At 40.4% G+C, this 19,533-nt stretch overlaps 1 pseudogene; it reads left to right on the top strand.

Annotated features, from left to right (window-relative positions):
- The first annotated feature begins 1,980 nt into the window (after positions 1-1,980).
- On the top strand, positions 1,981-19,305 carry LOC115732343 (annotated as a pseudogene).
- Positions 19,306-19,533: the final 228 nt, after the last annotated feature.

The raw sequence follows: 19,533 nt of genomic DNA on the forward strand, positions 1-19,533 counted from the left end.
CACCGCCGTCTTTTCGATATAGCTTCCTCCTGGAAACGAGCATTTAGTTTGTTAGTCTCTCTCTCTCTCTCTCTCTCTCTCTCTCTCTCTCTCTCTCTCTCTCTCTCTCTCTCTCTCTCTCTCTCTCTCTCTCTCTCTCTCTCTCTCTCTCTCTCTCTATATATATATATATATATATATATATATATATATATATATTCAAACTTCGAATTCTTAAACAATATCACTTGCAAAATGTGAAATCGATTTCTTTTGTATCCCCTACAATCGCTTCTCCCAAAAGCGGTTGTTCTCAATCATTAGTCGGCAATTTATCCGGTCAACTCACGTCTTGTGTTCTCTCATTTCGCATGCATGTATAGAGATAGTGCTTACCATTGCTTATCGGACGGGCACCGGTGACACTGGAAGAGATGAGCGTGTTAGATGAAAGGACTAGGAATAGAAGGAAGACGAGAGAGGCCTTGTGAAGCATAATTCTCTCTCTTGGAATGTGTGATTCTACGATAATCGTGTGTACCTGTAAAGAATCAGTGAGAGTATATATATGTGTGTGTGTGACCATGTCGACCCAATGGAGTTGACGATCAGCCGTGTATTGTGGTTCGGACTTTTCAAGGACAATAGACTTTGAAACATGGATGAGCATCATTTGGAAAGATAGTGCATTGTACACACAAAGTCTCTCTTCTCTCTCTCTCTCTCTCTCTTTGACTAAAGAGGGCATTACGTCGTGACAGACCCGGTAGATTGGTTGCGAGCGAGAATGGCATGTATCCTATGTATGCAATCCAATTAAATCCTAACGGTGAGATAATTTGCATCTTGAATAAGGCCCGCATAATTTGATGATAAGGATGAAATTGAATCTCATTGCTATTACTCAAATAAGCATGAAACGTATGCTCTCGAAAAACGTCTAAAAATCTACTCCTTACTCAAATTAGCTATAGCTTGTTTCCAATACTCCGTGGCTTGATCCAACCAAGAAAATAAAATCTTTTCCATTGGGTGCTCTGACCAATCCGAGTTGTTATCGGTGTGAGCTGACTCGGTCTTGCAAAAACGAGTACAATGAAAAGAAAGGACAAGGTGGAAGTCAAGGTAGACGGTGAAAAAATCAACTTAACCTTTTCGTGGCATAAATAGAAGAATCAACTTAATCATAGGATAATGTTCATATATCAAGATTAGTTTACCAATGTCTGGTGTTAAAGCTCACATCCTTCTACATTAAAAGAAAACGTGATTACGGCTGGACGTATCAATATGGGTTGAAAACCCATATTTTCACCCATATTCAATAAAATGGGTCAAATACGGGTTAGTCAAATTATAATAAGTGGATCGTTAATGGGTATGAATTTTAAGCTTAACATTATATATGGGTTGTAAATGTGTTTGTCTTTGAACGCGTTTACAACTTATTTAGCTAGAACAACCCAACTCATTTACAATTCACTTAGCTTGTAAATTTTATTATGTATTACTTTTTACTTTTGATTTTTATTTGTTATAAGTAAAAGAAAGAAAGAAAAAATTAAAAGTTAAGAAATTGTTCAGAAAGAAGTAGAATGTCACTGCCGCCACCGCGGACCGCGGCAGTCAAGAAGAAGAAAGACCCCTTGATAGTACACACTTTCGTCCCAATAACGTTCCTCCAACAAGAACGACCGGTCAAAATCCGATTTTTCCACCCCAGTTCCTACGCATAAGAAACAACGGGCAAGTAGTCCCATATATGTATGACGCATATTCTCTCTTTTACCCCCATATCAGAAAAAAAAAAAAAAAACCAGAGCAATCATCGATCGCTTCTCATGAATTTCTTCACCAAAACGACAGCGGTCAAGCTCCGGAACCACCTTAACAAGTACATCGTCCCTAGCGCCGGCGAAGACGAGCCCGTTCGGCGGATCTGCGGCAGTGGGCACTCGCGGGCCTCGACGTAGGCGGTCAAGCGGGTGGAGGGGAACAACCACCTCGTCCGCCCGTCGCTGTTTGCCGCCGGTCTCGCCAGATTTCGGAGGGAAAAAAGGAAAAGAAAATAAAAATGAACTAAGAAATACCTTAATTTTTTTAAGGAGAATTTTAAAAAGAGTTCACTAGATTTGTATTGCATGAAAGTGTTTTAGCAATATCATTTTTCTTAGTAAATCATAAAAAAAAAAAAATATCCTATGATTTGGTAAAAAATATAAGCGTTTAAGTAATACATGTTGAGTTGGATATGCGTTGGCTCTGGATTGAATCGTGTATAGGTCGTTCGATTTGTACCGCATGAAAATGAGTCAAAACGGGTTAAATGAGTCAATATGGGACGAATCATATTCGATCCGATGCACACGTTTGAAATCTCTAGTTATGGCATTGGTTTTTCACAACATAATTATTTATGCATTCGTATCTGTATTATATTTTTGTAATTTTTACAATCGGGTCTTTGAACGTGTTTGATTGTTGTCCTTCCGTCATATGGTTGGACGAAAATGCTGATGTGCAGTGAGATGACCGTTGAAAGTGCCTATGTGGCAGCCACATATTGTCGAGGTGGCTTTTACAAATTTAGAAAAGTAAAAGATATATGGAGTTAATTTTTTTGAATTGAAATGTTAAAATATATAAATATTGAACCGCGCTTTCATCTAACAGCTAAATCTTTTAGAACAGCTGGTAGTGGCTCCATAATATCTCACATAGTATTAGAGCAAAGTTGTCATGACTTCAAATCTTTCCAGGCCTCTATTTGCCTCTTCAATGAAATATTTTCAAGTTTAGTACCAGGCAAAAGGACCGAACTAAACGTGAGGGGAAGTATTAAAATATAACATTATCTTTTTCTCTAACCAAAGGGTATGTTGTATCGTGACGCGAGACAGCTTCATCCCGATCATCAGATAATTTGAGCCACAATATTCAATGGTTAAGGTGAAATTGGGCTTTAAATGTTCTTCCCATAGCGTTTATGGAACGAAGACATGGAAGTTAACCCAGCATTTCCGTCCCTAAGTATTTGACGGAAGGACGAGCATGAACAAACAAAGCAAGTATGGAGTTCACTGATCCGATTAGTGAAAAAAAGAGTCTAAGGACGAAACCGCACAAATTAAAAAAGTTGAGAAAAATCTACTAAGTGTGACAATTTGCTGATATAAACAAGGATTTACTCAGGACACACGTCAGTTTGTGCCTTGTCGCATGTTTGTTGAAAACGTACGTGGCCGAAGCGGTTGGGCATCGAAATTGCTGACAAGTTTCTCGTGTGTCTACTCTTAGATCGGTTTTTTTTTTTTCTCAAAACGAAAATTTTATTTCATATGAAAAAACAGTACATAACTTCGAGAAAAAAGATGCAAATCTCATAAAAATAAGTAAAATAAGTAAATTTGAAAAGTAAATTAACTTAGTACTGCTCACGGGGACGGATTTGATGGCATCAAGGCTCAAACGGCGGCCGATTATTGACTCTTAGATCGGATTTTAGTTGTCTTGTTGTTAATTGGCGATTTTCGACCAAGAAAAAGAAAATTAGTGATCAAAGATTCGTTTGTTACGCGAAAAATATGACATTTTTGAAAAATGTTTCTAGAAAAATGAAATTATTTTCTGGTGTTTAGCAAAAACTTGAAAATGAGCTAGAAAATACTTTTCACGCTGCGCACGGGAGAAACTAGCACATGCTAAACACGTGAGGGCGTCGACAACATCAAGACACATGGAAGACATGTGCAAGACACGTGAGGATCCTCACAAGTATCGATTAGCAGAGAAACACTAAACAAGCTACCAAGATCTACAAAGGATAATGCCACGTGTCCCAAAGTAGCAGAATATATCAAGGATGGAAAAAGGCAAGCTTCATGTATTGATTCCTGTTGGATATTAAATCCGATCTAATACATACTCAACAAACAGCGGAAACATGCCCAATAGATCACCAGATTCACCGATCGACGAAGATACATCACGAGGACATACCTTATTGATCACCGATTAGATGCCCTTTGCGATCTCGGAGTTTTTCTTTGTCAAACGAGAATCGACGATGGGAGGAGCGTTCTTTGTTTTCTATTTTCTTGAAGTGACAGAATGAACAATTTTGGAAGAACGATGGAGACCACGTCAGTTATTGACGTAAAACCAACCAACGTGACTTTTCACGTTTGAGCATATAATCGCTCATTGGGGTGTGGTTGCCCGCATGGGCGCACACCGTATCTCCTGTAGACCCCACTTTAATATATTTAATCTAATATCTCCCACTCGCCCATGTTGGACAAACAACTTCTATTTGTCCACGGAGGACTAATAATTTAACTTTTTATCTTCGCAAAGTTCATATTGGCAAATAACCCGTGCGACCAGCATACACCGAGAGCTCGTTGTCATATATCCGTTGGGAGTATATGACAGCTCTAAAATTGGACATAAAAAGAAATAAATTGTATGCTATACCCTAGATCGATCAGTCACATATAAATTTCTCACTAGATCTCATTTTAAAATTGACATATTATATTCACAATTATGATCACACCAAATAATCATAATTGACCGGTCTGTGAATATAATTCATAATGTGACTTAAAACTCCAAATCAATCTTCCTCATTCATTAGATCTCTCAATCTCGGTTCAGCTCGCTTTTCTAGAAATGTCCCTTTAGATCGAATCAATTCCATGACCATAGGCAACACCCTAAGATAGCAAACACTAAATAGAGACCTTGAGAATAATGAAGAGTCATGAGGGTACCTAAAATGAGGAATTTTATCCTCGAGAGTCTCACACGGCACATAGAAGTTGAGATCAAAAACTCTTGCCTACTCTCATTGGTCGATAGTGCATACGTAATATGAAATACGTATTACGGTATGTTCTCCTTCCCTATGGAGCGTATGTTTTTCTATTTTAATACCGCACAGATGCTCATCTTGACACACTCAGTGTCTAACTTGAGTTCACGTAACAACTCCAGCCAAGATTTTTCATCAGAACTCTTATCTGGCGTTTAAGACAGATAAAGCGAAATATGTGGGTTATTTCACTTTCGGACATTGTAAGTAATAAGTCCTCATCTTAACATCATGTTAAGGCGGTATTAGTATTTTAAGCTTGAGCTCTCAATTATCACATAGATAATAAGCTTAAAATTACCTCATCTCTATTCACTATATAATAAATAGAGGCGGTTACCCGTGTGAGTGGGCTAACCTCTCATCTGTCCGACATACCTTTTTAACATATAGTGCACCAAGCATTAACATGCATGAATATCAAATAAATTTATAGACTTTAATATTGATAAACAACATCATCAATTATTGATGTTCAGGGAAAAATTACAAATATTCAATACATTAACCTCTCTCTGTGAGTCCTAGAGTCTTTATATGACTAAAGAAAGCATCTCTAGGAATTGACTTCGTCGGGGGATCTGCTAACATTCTATGCGTAGATATATACTGTAGGTTCACTTCCTTTCGTGCTTTCATGTCCTTGACATAGTTATACTTAATGTCTATGTGTTTGGTCTTACTATGAAACTTAGGATCCTCGGTATAAGCCATTGCTGCTTGACTATCACAATAAACCTTCACGGGTTTTGCAGCATCTCCTGTAACACCCAAATGATCCATAAATCTTCTAAGCCAAACACCTTCTTGTGCTGCCGCTGATAATGCCACGAACTCGGCTTCCATGGTGGATAAGGCTATACATTGTTGTTTCTTGCTGCTCCACGATATAGCGCCATTATTCAGTAAGAATACATTTCCAGAAGTGGATTTTCTCTCATCCAAATCTCCTCCCGGTCAGCATCAGTATAGCCCTCAAGGTGCAGATCACTTCCTTGATAAGTTAGCGAGTAATCGGCGGTTCCTTTCAGATACCTCAAAATTCTCTTAACGGCAATCCAATGTGCTTGACCTGGATTGGATTGGTATCTACTGATCAATCCAACTGCATAACAAATATCAGGTCTTGTACACATCATGGCGTACATGAGACTTCCAATAGCTCTGGCATATGGAACGTTTTTCATACGTTCTTGCTCTTGTGGAGTCTTAGGACACATTCTTCGGCTCAACCCATTACCTTTCGCAATAGGAGTATCAATGGGTTTGCAATCTTGAATACAAAATCGTTCGAGAATTTTATTGACGTACATCTCTTGCGAAAGAGATAATGACCTTTTCGAACGATCTCTCGAAATCTTAACTCCGAGAATATATGTAGCTTCACCCATATCTTTCATTTCAAAATTAGATGACAGCCAACTTTTGATTGTATTCACAAACTCCATATTATTTCCAGCAATCAATATATCATCAACATATAATGATAAAATTACAAAGTGACCTTTGGACCTTTTGATATAGACGCAATTATCTTCATTAATTATTTCAAAATCATATGCTACTATGGCATTATTGAAGCGTATATACCATTGTCTTGAAGATCGCTTAAGGCCATATATCGATCTCAAAAGTCGACATACTTTTTGTTCTTGGCCCTTTTTAACAAACCCAACGGGTTGTTCCATGTAAATCTCTTCATCTAATTCTCCATTGAGAAAAGCAGTCTTTACATCCATCCGATGTAATTCAAGATCCAAACTAGCCACTATTGCTAGAATGAGGCGAATCGAGGTAAATCTTACCACGGGAGAAAAAGTATCTTCATAGTCGATTCCTTCCCGTTGGTTATATCCTTTCGCCACAAGGCGTGCCTTATGTTTCTCAATTGAGCCATCAGCCTTGCGCTTTATTTTGAGAACTCATTTGTTCCCAATGGCTTTGCATCCTTTCGGAAGATCAACCAGTTCCCAAACTTGGTTTGATTTCATTGACTCCATCTCTTCTTTCATTGCTTTCATCCATTTTTCCTTATCGGGGCAAGATAGAGCCTCATTCACATTTCTTGGCTCATCTTCATCCAATGGAGCTATCATGAAAGCTTCCCCTTCAATTTCAAAACGTCGTCGAGGAATGCTTTTGCGACCGGTTCGTCGTGGAGAAGATTGTACCAAGGGTACTTCGTCCTCCAACACGCTCCCACTCGGACTAGATAATGACATTGATTCATCAAGTGGTTGTAATGGAGATTGGTTTGTATTCAACTCCCCACCTCTCACATTGCTCCCACTTGGATCATTATTTCCAACAGTCTCATTATCTTGATCCAATGTCTCAAATAGGGAACAATCTTCACCTATTTCGCCCTTTCTTGGAAATTCATTCTCTAAGAATGTGACATCTCGTGATTCAAATTCAGTCACATTTTCACTTTCTTGCTCACCTATGAACACATATCCTTTTGAGTGTTCTGAGTACCTTATGAAGATACTCTTTTTGCCTCTTGGTCCTAATTTTTCATATTTATGTGAGGACTCATGAGTATAGGCAGCACAACCCCAAGGTTTGAGAAAGCTTAAATCGGGCTTTCGACCATCCCACAATTCATATGGGGTAGAAGTGACCGATTTGGAAGGCACTCGGTTAAGCACATAGGTAGCGATTAATAAAGCATCGCCCCAAAAGGCAATCGGTAAATTAGCTTGTGCCATCATGGACCTAACCATTTCAAGTAGGGTTCTGTTTCGTCTTTCGGCAACACCATTTTGTTGCGGAGTGTATGGAATAGATAACTGTCTTTCTATTCCCTTTTCATCACATAGATTTATGAACTCATCGGATAAATATTCTCGACCTCGATCGGATCTCAAAGCTTTTATTTTCTTATCTAACTGATTTTCCACTAAGGTCATAAATTTCTTGAAGCAACTAAATGCTTCTGATTTATGAGATATCAGATAGACATATCCATATCGAGTATAATCATCAATAAATGTGATGAAATAAACAGCACCATGCCTTGCCCTAACATTCATCGGACCACAGATGTCGGTATGAATTAATTGCAATGGAAATTCAGCTCTTGTCCCTTTTCCAAATGGCTTTCTAGTTGTTTTTCCAATTAGGCAATGCTCACAGGTAGGCAATTCAACTTTCTCAATATTGCCTAATAAGCCATCTTTGGCTAATCTATTCATTCTTTGTTGGCCAATATGACCAAGTCTAGCATGCCATGTATTCACATCATTCTCATTAGAACTAGAAGATACAAACAGGGAATAACATACATTCACACTAGCATGTTCAATATCTAATACAATAAAGCCATCCGTGAAATAACCAGAACCATAAAAAGTCGTTCCTAACAGCAAATCCACACCATTGTTGTGAAAATTCATACTAAAACCGAGTTTGACTAATACTAATATAGAGACAAGGTTTCGACGAATCTCCGGAGCGTAGAGAACATCATGTAGAAATAAAGTGCGTCCACCACGCATGATAAGTTGGTAAGTACCAATTCCTTTTACTTCTACTCTAGAATTGTTTCCTATATAGATCCATCTCGCTCCACTTGGAATTCGTCGAAATTCCATGAACGTATTTCGATCTCTGGCTACATGGTCTGTGGCTCCCGAGTCCACGATCCACAAAGGATGAGATTCAGTTAAAAATACAGAACTTGATACGTAACAAACACTTTTAAGTGTGTTTAGGGTTTCTACCTTCTTCGGCTCGCCACGATCACGAGCGAGTGACCCTTCTTGCCACAGTTGTAACATTTCATCATCGAAATGTTCTTCTTCGTGGGACGTTTCCCTTTTCCATGCTTGTCAAACTTCGGTTTCTTACCGGATGGTTCAACTCTTTTGCCTGTCCACTTCTTGAACTTTCCAGGATGCTTACGCTTGAAGCCCGAAGCTCCATGTGAGCTAGATCCAGTAACATATACATCGGATTGTATCTTAGCAGCCGGAAGGCGGTCCTCCTCTAGCTCCAAATGGCGCACAACATCCTCAAAGGTTGTGACGTTCACATTGTGGGTTAGGTTCACCTTCATGTGTTCCCAATTGTGAGGCAAAGAGTGAATTACAGCCTGCACTTGTTGTCCATCGGACAATACATGTCCAGCGTCCTTTAGCTCACTAATCATGTTCGACATCTTCCTTGAATGTTGCTTTATATTCTGCCCATGTGGCATCTTATAAGTGTCGAACCCGATTGTAAGCTGCCTCAGCTTGGTTGTGAAGTCGACCAAATCTAGCCTTCAATGCATCCCACATGTCTTTAGCATTTTCATGCTGCCCGAACTCCCTCATGATGTCATTATCCATACTACTCAACAACATAATGCGAGCAGTTGAGTTCTTTTTCTTCCAGGCAGCGAAGGCTTCTTTGTCTCTTCTATGTTGTGCAGTATTACCATCCTCTGGCTCTGTCATGGTCGGGTTAAGAGCTTCCAGTGCCTCTAGTTCTTCAAGCACATACTGGATTTTCATGCTCCAGATTTCATAATTTTCGCCATTCAACTTCTCACCCTTGTTGAGCTCAGCAACAATATTCTTAGATGCCGTTGCCATAGTATCCGAGTATAACATTTAGCACGTATTTAAAGTCTATTTGTATGCAACAAATGCAATCATATTCATGCATCTCGATTATACTGGTATATAGTTTCAAAAAAGAATTCTAAAATCAACAGTTCACTAAGTTCCCCATCATCATCCAGATTTTCTTATCTAAAACCAATACCAATACAATCATCACTTTGTGTTCATCATTCAGTTACTAAAACTTGTGAATACTCCCACTCGAAATATATACACATAACATAATGCATATACAAAAAATCATCAATACAACAATCACAAGTCCCTAAAAGTCTCATAAGACATACAGGAAAGGAACTAGCTAAAAATAAAAGTCTAAATATAATAACGTGTGATCCTCCTAGCTCCAGTTACAACATGAGCATATGTAATTTCCTTGATACAAGGAAAAGAATAATTAAGGTCTCGAGGAGGATTATGAATCAAATCGGGGGCCAAAATCAGCTCCTTTGGACAAAACCTTTGAGGACCCTTGCCTTTACGCCAGGGCGCATTCCGTCTGCGCCAAGACACATTCATTGCAAGCGATGACGTCTTCATCGCTCCAATCTTTATAAAATCGTGTAAGAAATGTAGCACGGATTTCTTATATGTGGCAGCATCATTCCACCACGCGCTATTCATCAAACCATGCCATTCTACGGGTATAGTGTTACGTAGTGCATAAAATGCATCTACCGGAGTCATTTCTTGTCCAGGCCATACGATTTCTTGGATCATTTCGTTGACCTTAATAACATGGGTTATAATGTCAGAAGCATTATCCCATTTATAAAGACCCAATTTTGTAATCTTTTCCCTTAGAACTTGCTGAGCTTCAGCTCTCCTTGGCCTTTGGGGTGTTCTCGCATTTCGTCTTACCCATTGCATTGTTCCCGCAACGAATACAGAACACAAATGGATTACGAAAATCCAATAATTTTGTAACTATTATGAACATATCATAACAAATAAAATAATAGGTAAAACAAGACACCTTAGTATTGACCAACAAGACCTTTTTTTTTTTTTTTTTTTTTTCCGGGTCAACGGTCAAAGTCAACGGTCAACAGTCAACGGGTCAACGGTCGCGGGTCAAAGGTCAGACCGGGTCGGGTCTGTAATGGTCGCGGGCCAGATCCAGTAAAAAATAAAATGGGCCGGCGTGGGCTTTGTCGCGGACTGGGCTCTCCCTTTTTTTTGAAAAAACACAAAAGGGCTGATTTGGGCTTTGTAAAACAAAAGGGCTGGACATGCCCTTTTTTTTGTTTTGAATTAATAAGGATTTCGCATTGGGCCGCGCCTGGCCCAATGCGTCGCGGGCTGCAAGCCATGTGCGCGGCCCGGGCCGCCTCCCACGTGCGCCGCACGTGCGGCGCATGGCCCTCCGCCCGCAGCTGCCGGCCCGGCGGCGCGTGCCGGCGTGGGCCGGCCTCCAGCCACCTCCGGCGATCAAATTTTTGCCAAAATTTTCGTATTTTCGAGACGAACACTATGGTATATTCATAACTCAAAAATGACGAACAAAAATGGACATAAAAAGGACGAAACGCCACGGCCCCGCGGGACTCCGCCCCGTCGCGGCGCGTGGCGCGCGTGCGGCGGTTTCCGGCGAACCCTCGGGGCCGGCGACCACTCAAAACGATCGTCTCGACGAGCCCATTCTAATGGTATGTTCAATTTACTATTTTGACGAACAAATCATAATCAAAAGGCTATGAACAGTAACTTCGCGATTAGGGTTAAAAATCTTCAAAAACGCACCATATCAACACAAAACGATCGGGAATCAAGTAACACATGCTCTGATACCAATGTTGGATACTAAATCTGATCTAATACATACTCAACAAACAACGGAAACATGCCCAATAGATCACCGGATTCACCGATCGACGAAGATACATCACGAGGACATACCTTATTGATCACCGATTAGATGCCCTTTGCGATCTCGGAGTTTTTCTTTGTCAAACGAGAATCGACGATGGGAGGAGCGTTCTTCGTTTTCTATTTTCTTGAAGTGACAGAATGAACAATTTTGGAAGAACGATGGAGACCACGTCGATTATTGACGTAAAACCAACCAACGTGACTTTTCACGTTTGAGCATATAACTGCTCATTGGGGTGTGGTTGCCCGCATGGGCGCACACCGTATCTCCCGTAGACCCCACTTTAATATATTTAATCTAATAATTCCAATGGAAGAGAATCCCACCAAAGATCCAAATGCTTTCAAAGGAGCGCCGGAAAAGATGAATATTTGTTCTTGAATTTCTTTGCGGGAGAATAGTTATCGATGGGTAGATGGCTTCTTGAAAATACGAATTGGGAGTCCTTAAAGCACGCACGATGTGAGTATATGGACAGAAAAGAAGGAGCTGAGTCAACATAAGAAACCTAGAGGCTATCTACAGTCACTAAGAATTCAATTTGAAAGATATCAAGGTGAAGAATATGGGCACGACTAATCCGAGAAAAGGGTAGAACTGATGCAAAGGTTTAGGCCCATAGCCAATAATCGCTTTGGGGAACTAATCAAGAGGGTTCGTGAGAATGATAGGCGTGGCAGCTATTGACCCACCAAAAGCTATAACTGTAGAAGGGAAATTATTTTTCCTACCATTATAAATACCACAAAGTATCTGTAGAAGAAATACCTCGGGAATCGGCTTGAAAACACCATGAACCGATCTGAAACGAGTCGAACCGATACAAAATGTAAGCGAACCAATCCGGTCAACTAAAGACAACGCCAATGTGATCAACAGATGATGGTGTGGCAGACAGGTGGTGCCGACGTCAATTTCTGACGTGTCGATGATGTTACTCGGCGACGGAGCATGCGCAAGGCATGCAAGCGCGTGGATCTCGATCGCAGAATCTGTTGCCTGCTAGTGAGGATGCGTGAGACGTCGGACGATAGCGGTCTTTAGTTGGTGTATCAAGATAAGAATAAAGCGGGAAAAAGTAGTTGCGGAACAATTATATATAGTAACGTAATATTACAATATCAGTTACAATCAACCATGATTATGATTACGAGATACACACATAATCGTAATTGTAATATATATCTAACAAAATCCAAACATTCTAACAGATAAGAGAGAATGCTTGGCTTGCCTCTTTCGAGGTGCGATTGATCAATCGGAGACTTTCACAGTTACCTTCTCCTTCAATGTCCCACCAGACCATCGACGCACTTTGGTCAAAGAATCTCCATTCATTGACCAATTTTTTTGTTCATTGGAAGTCAAGATTGGAAAAGTTCTGGTGACAAAAGAAAAGTGTTGATCTACCAACCGTCGATGGCTTCTTCAGCATCTTAATTCGCCAACCGCACCAGATTGTTAAGGGATTATACAAAATTCAACATACATGAGGAGAAATTGGTGTAGAATGAACGGTCACGCCAGGGTGTTCCCACTGCCTCTACTCATATTTTTATAATTAAATAAAAAAATCGAGAGTATAAAATTTTTGCCAAAAGCATTTTTGTTCTTTTTCTAATCCGAGAATATGAATTTTGTGCAGTTAACAAACGTGTTCTTTTACTTAAAAAGTATTCACCGGAACATAAAAAAAAAAAAAAAAATCAGTTCCACTTAGAAACTGCTTTTGAGAATGGAATTGTTGGCAAATAGACCCTTAGTCAGTCTCCAACATTGACATTGGCAATATTGTCTTCAAACATCGAATTGTTGAAGAACATTACTTTCGAAATGCTAAATCGATTTCTTTCATATCCCCTACTATCACTTTTCTCAAAAGCGACCGTCCTTTAACCATTACGTTGGCGGCTTATTCGGCCAACTCATGATTTGTGCTGTCTCATTTTGCATGCATCCACGAAGATCGAAGTGATTGCCGTTACTCATCGGGCTGGTTGCGGCGACTTGCGAAGAGATGATCATGTGAGATGAAAGGACTAGGAAAAGAAAGAAGACGAGAGGCGCCTTCATTCTTAAACTCATAAGTAGGGATAGACCGCCTGAATATAATGAACATTTAAGCACCCGTTGTCAAGTGCCATAACAATTCAGCATGGATGAGCATCTCTCTTGAAAGAATCGCTTTCTTGGGTGAGTTTTTGACGAGCCCCTCTTGGACCAAAGGATGCACTACACGTGGTGCACCTGGTAGATTGGTCACGAGAAAGAAAAAAATCTTAAATATATTATAATTGTATTAATTTAGTTATAATTTTATGGGAAAATTTCAAAAAAGGGCCTCAAGTGCTCTAGTTTTATCAGAAAAGGGCATGAAGTAGATCTTGTTTCAAATAAGGGCCCGAAGTGCTTTCTTGGTTTCAAAAAAGGGCCTCGGGAAGGGTGTTTTTGTCATTTTACATTTTCTAATTTTTTCCCATTTTTCTTTTCTTTATTTTTTTTCTTTCCTTTTCCCTTTTTTCTCCATCCTTCATTGCAGGTCGTCCCTGTCATCGTCTTCTTCTTCCTCCTCCAACAACTCCAATTCTTATTTCGATTTTTGAGCAACAGAGGAATCCATGGAGTCCACCGTCTCTCTCTCCGCTCACTCCTCCTTCTTCTCCATCTTCTTCCTCCTCCTCCTCCACCAAGCTCACCTCCTCCTCTCTTAGCAAGTGTACGTCAACCACAAGCAACTCGCCTGCGATGACACCACCAACGACAACTTCATTGAGGGCTTCACCTTCAACGGCCTCCGCAACTCCTGCTGCTCTTATGTCACCCTCCGATCCAACCCCTTCTACGCCTCCCTCGTCTCCATCTCCTACCCACTCAACTCGCATCCGACCACAACCTCCCCGACAAGAATAAGAAGGCCCTCCAGTTCATCAAGGTAGTCACGGCCGTCGATGAGGTCCAGAGGTGGGTCCTCGCCGAGACCCCCAGCCGCAATGCTCGCTTTGAGTACATGCGCCGCCACGGCCTCGATGGCTAGACCGATTGCAAGTCCTTCAAGAAGACCATGCCCGTGATCACCTACGAGGACCTCCAGCCGGACGTTGCTCGTATTGCTAGGGTGAGAAGTCTCCGATCCTCTATTCTCACCCCATTTCGGAGTTCCTCACCAAGTACAGGACATGGCGGTTTTCTTTCCGGTTCTTGATTTTTCCAGCGGGCGTTGGGTGCTTCTTGCTTCTTGTCGAACGTTTGCCGATTTTTTTCTAAGTTGGGTTGATTCTTCAATTGGTGCAGCTCAAGGACGTTCGGAGGCGAGGGTAACCTGATGCCCCCAATTGAAGAGAAGCTGAAGCCAACGATGGGTGGGAGAGCGGAGAGGAGAAAGGAAAGGAATAGGAAAAAGAAAAGTAAAGAAACACAGAAAAATTATAAAAGAACATAGTTTAAAATGTAAAAGATGAAAATATCCCTTATTAGGCCCTCTTTTGAATGTAAAAGATGAAAACATCCCTTATTAGGCCCTCTTTTGAAACAAAGAGGACACTTGAGACCCTTATTTGAAACAAGGGCTACTTCAAGCCCTTTTCTAAGAAAATTAGAGCACTTGAGGCCCTTTTTTGAAAATTTCCCTAATTTTATTTGCTAATTCAATTCTCAATCTTTTGCAATTACGCTAGGGAAGATAAAAATAAAAATAAAATTTAAAAAATTAAAAATAATTTTTTTGAAAAACTATTAAAATATTATTAAAAATTACGACGTTAGCACCGACAGCGCGATGTTAGTAGTTTCTGACCAAAATTATCGGATGAATTGAATTGGCACAATTGAAAAAAGGTTTAGGATCGAATTAGCAAAAAAAGTTTATAACTGAATTAACACAATTGCAATTGGTTTGGACTTTTCTAGTAACTTTTCCAAATGAAAACAAAAGACGGGGAGGAAGTCAAGGTCGATGGCAAATAAATCAACTTGATTTATTTGCGGCATATGTAAATGAGTCGACTTAATTTTAGGATTAAGTTGGTACATTAGTCTTAATTTACAAAACTCATAGGTTAATGCTCGCTTCCCCAAGAAAACGTGACTATGGCATTGGTAATTTTTTTTTGCACTTTTTCCATTTATGGAGTATCATTGATGAAATTTTTTTTCACTGATTGTTGCAATTTTAGTCCTGATATGGCAGCATAGCTGTTAAGTGTGAAGTGCCTACGTGGGAGCCACGTATTGCCAACGCGGGTTACATAAATTTGATACTGAAAAACATATGAAATTGATTTTTTTTAACAGAAAAAATTTCAAATCAGAAAGTACATAATAATAACAACAACAACAACAACAACAACAACAACAACAACTTTTTGTGAAAGAGGATGTTGGCAGAGGAGGATGGCGAAAATGGCCCAGCATGCCACGGATGAGCGGGGTCAGTCCGTGGACGAAGGCGAACGAGGTGGCTACGTCAATTCAAACTCAGCTTCGTCCAAAAAAAAAAAAAAAATTCCAAACTCACCTAAATATCTTTTTAATTTTCCAAAAAAAGAATAATGTAAAATATTTTTCTAGAATGATGTGTCAGTCGATGGAAAATGCTTTTGTTATGGAAAGCAATTTATAAACTAATACAAAACGATCAGCTTTTAGAAAAATGTTGCCATAACAATTCATTTTCCGCGAAACGAATGGAACTTAAGTATTTCTGTCCAACCCTCTCCCAATCTGAATGTGTGCTTTTGTGGGTGATTAGAGGCGGTGACCACGGTCGACCACCGACAACGGTTGCCAGGCTTGTCACCGCCGCAGCCGCTACAGCCCAAGGTCCACTTGCCCCTCGCTCTTTTTTGACTCTGTGTAGTTTTTTTTTATTCTTATTTATGGTCTTCGTTTTTCTAGTTTTTTTTTTTCTCCATATCGGCAACTATTTGAAGCGATAGCACTTGTGTAACGAAGACATGGATGTTATCTCAGCATCTCCGCGCAAGTATTTGATGGAAGGACAAGCATGAACAAACAAATATGAAGTTCGACGACCCGGTTCATAAAAAAGTCTAAGGATGACACTGCACAAATATAAAAAAAAAAAGTTCAAAACTCCTCCATACCATTATCCAAAAAAAAAAAAAAAAAGCTTTGAAGTGTGACAATTTGCTGATATAAATAAGAAAATTTACTCAAGATAGGGATAGGCCAGTTTGGTGCATGTTTATTGACAAGGGAATTCTTGCATCAACTGGTTGGGCATCTATGCATTTTGAAATCGCTAACAAGCTTCTCATAGGTCTACTCTTACTTTGAATTTATATTACTTGTTAATTGACGGTTAAGGCTCCTCCATTTTTTTCTCTCTAGAAAAATAAATAATTTATGGCTCGAGATGATTAACCAATGAAAAAAAAAAGTTTTCATCATTAACGATAATTTATTTCTAATTATATATTTTCATTGGACGACAAACGATACAAGCGACTATTTTTAAGAAAGTATTTTTTAAATCATTCATTTCCGCGAAACATACGGAATCTATAGGCCACTTAAGAGATGTGATAAATCCAGCACATTGGAACCATCGCATGTGGCACGTAGCACAGCGATGAAGGAGTCACATTGTTTTTCATGAGATCGCAAAATTATCAGATTGTGCTCTGGGCGTGCTATGTGGAGAAACTTTACGTACGCCAACAGGACTGCGGCAATGGGTTCGTACACCTATACCATGGGTTAGTGGATTTGTTGGTAATTTTGTCGCTCTCTTGTTATCTGATTTCAGGAGAGTCACGAGTCGCGCTTGTCTCCGAAAAACTTTTAGTTGCTTTTAAAATGAACCGTTCCTATCAGTTCAAGCCAAATGAGAACATAGGAAAAATGTTGTGGATGTCATGATTTTAGTTAAATAGATAACACTCGACATGCGGTGATCGGGAGTATGAAATGAAGATGTTGAAATTTCGCGAAAAGGCATAGGGATATCAATAATTGGGGATCATTCCCGATGGCGGGCATGGCATCTAAGGAAGGAGCTTCGAAAGGAGATGTCTAGGCGGTGAGGAGCAATCGCTACGGCACATATGGCCACGCTCGGGTATACTCCCAAAAGTTTCAATTTTGCTCACCCCCATCTCTCCGGAGCGGCTTCCTCCGGAAAATGTGCGTTTAGTCAATCTCCAACCTAGACATTTTTATCTCCAAACAGTGGAATTCTAAAAGAACATCACTTGCAAAATGTGAAACCGCTTTCTTTTATATCCCCAACGATCGCTTCCCTCAAAAACGATTGCTCTTAGTCATTACGTTGGCAGTTTGTCCGGTCAACCCATGTTTTGTGTTTTCTCGTTTTGCACGCATATAGAGAGATACTACTCACCCTTGCTCATTGGGCGGGACTCGGCGACCCTTGAAAAGATGATCACAGTAGATGAAAGGACTAGGAAAGGAAGGAAGACAAGAGAGGCCTTGGGCGGCATCATGTGTTCTCTTTAATCGTTTTGGGGTCGATAGAGAAGGAATGAGAGCGCTATTTCTAACGAGGTCGACCACACGGACCATACGTTTCCCCGCCAACCAACTTTGAAAACAATGCATTGTGCATATGAAGTCTGTGGTTTCATTATGTGAGATCTTGACGAGCCTCTCTTGCTCCATTTCTGCGAAGCTCGTGTCTTGTTGGTATAAGTTGCCGTCCACCTCATATGGACAAAGCACGACGTTCGTGTCTTGTTAATTACAGCCAGTCATTCATTTCTATCAAGGCAAAATTGACTCCTCCTGTTTATGACAATGTTGGTCGCGACCTTCGCCGAAAGTGGATCGTTAATGGAAAACTAATGGATTATTAGGCAAGCACAAAAGGTTACTCATTAAAGAGATGGTATCGTCGCCTAGCAGGGACTCCCCCAAGCTCATACCGATCACAGCTTTCTGGTTTGATTAAATCCTTTGAGCATGCAATTTGGTTTATTAGGGAGTCGCAGTTGATCGATCACGGTTCGATTGGAAGCCCAAGAAATTACATAATGCTGATTAATTCTTTTTGGATTTTTCTTGTTTAAAAAGAAATGACTTAAATCAAATGGGGAAAAATACCAAAAAAGTCCTAAACTTATTGCATTGGTATTAAGTCAATCCTAAACCTTTCAATTGGATCAATTAAATTCTAAACCTTTTTACTTTAGTACTAATTCAATCCATCCGATCAATTTTGATAGGAAATTACTGACGTGGATGTTGATGGTGCCACGTAAGATGGGCGATGCTTGACGTGGATATTTTTAGTTCTCTCTCTAAACCCACCCACTCAAAGCTTCAATCTGCCCAAGCTTCTTCAGAAATGGTGACGTCGTCGAGCACTGAAGTGTCCACGAGGCTTCAGCTCATCAAGCAGCAGCATCTCCTCGGCGGACCCTCGCCAATCGGAGCCTCCTTCCCTGTACATCTCACTGCCACCGCCACCACCTCATTCCTCCAACTCCATCACTTTTGGACCTGCAATTGAACCCTCTCGCTCCGAATCTCTCTCCTCCATCCCCTCTTCCGACTTTGATTGCCTCCCAAACGCCGATCACTTCGAGTTCGAAGTCAGCTCGATCGGCTTCGAGCAAAACCAGAGCGAGAGCTTCAGTTTCGAAGTGAAACCTCAAAAAGTCAGCCTAATCCTTCCGATGGCATCAAATTCAAGCTCATTGATGAGCTTCGAATGGAACCGTTCTTCGAGTTCCAAGCGAAACCGGTAATATTCAGCGAAATGGCCTCGAAAATCTCTCAAATTGTGCAAGAAGCCTTTGCTGAAGATCGCGTTGACAAGAAAAGTAGAGATGCTGCGGTTTGCCGAGACAAATTAGGCGGTTTGAAAAGGTTTGAATCAGGCACGTGAAGAACAGAGGCACTATAGAGGAGTGCGGCAAAGGCCCAAGGGCCCTTCCCTAGATCTGACGAGGGCCGCAAGCCCCTACCGGCCAAAGCCAAAGCTTTAGCAAGAGGAGGAAGTGAGGAAAGAGAGACGGTTTGAGAGTGGTTGCATATATATATATATATATATATATATATATATAGAGAGAGAGAGAGAGAGAGAGAGAGAGAGAGAGAGAGAGAGAGAGAGAGAGAGAGAGAGAGAGAGAGAGAGAGAGAGAGAGAGAGAGAGAGAGAGAGAGAGAGAGATAATGAGAGAGAAGGCAAGGGGCAAAAGTTTAGAAAAAAAAAGG

Source organism: Rhodamnia argentea, chromosome 1 (assembly GCF_020921035.1).
Source record: "Rhodamnia argentea isolate NSW1041297 chromosome 1, ASM2092103v1, whole genome shotgun sequence".
Classification (NCBI taxonomy): Eukaryota; Viridiplantae; Streptophyta; class Magnoliopsida; order Myrtales; family Myrtaceae; genus Rhodamnia; species Rhodamnia argentea.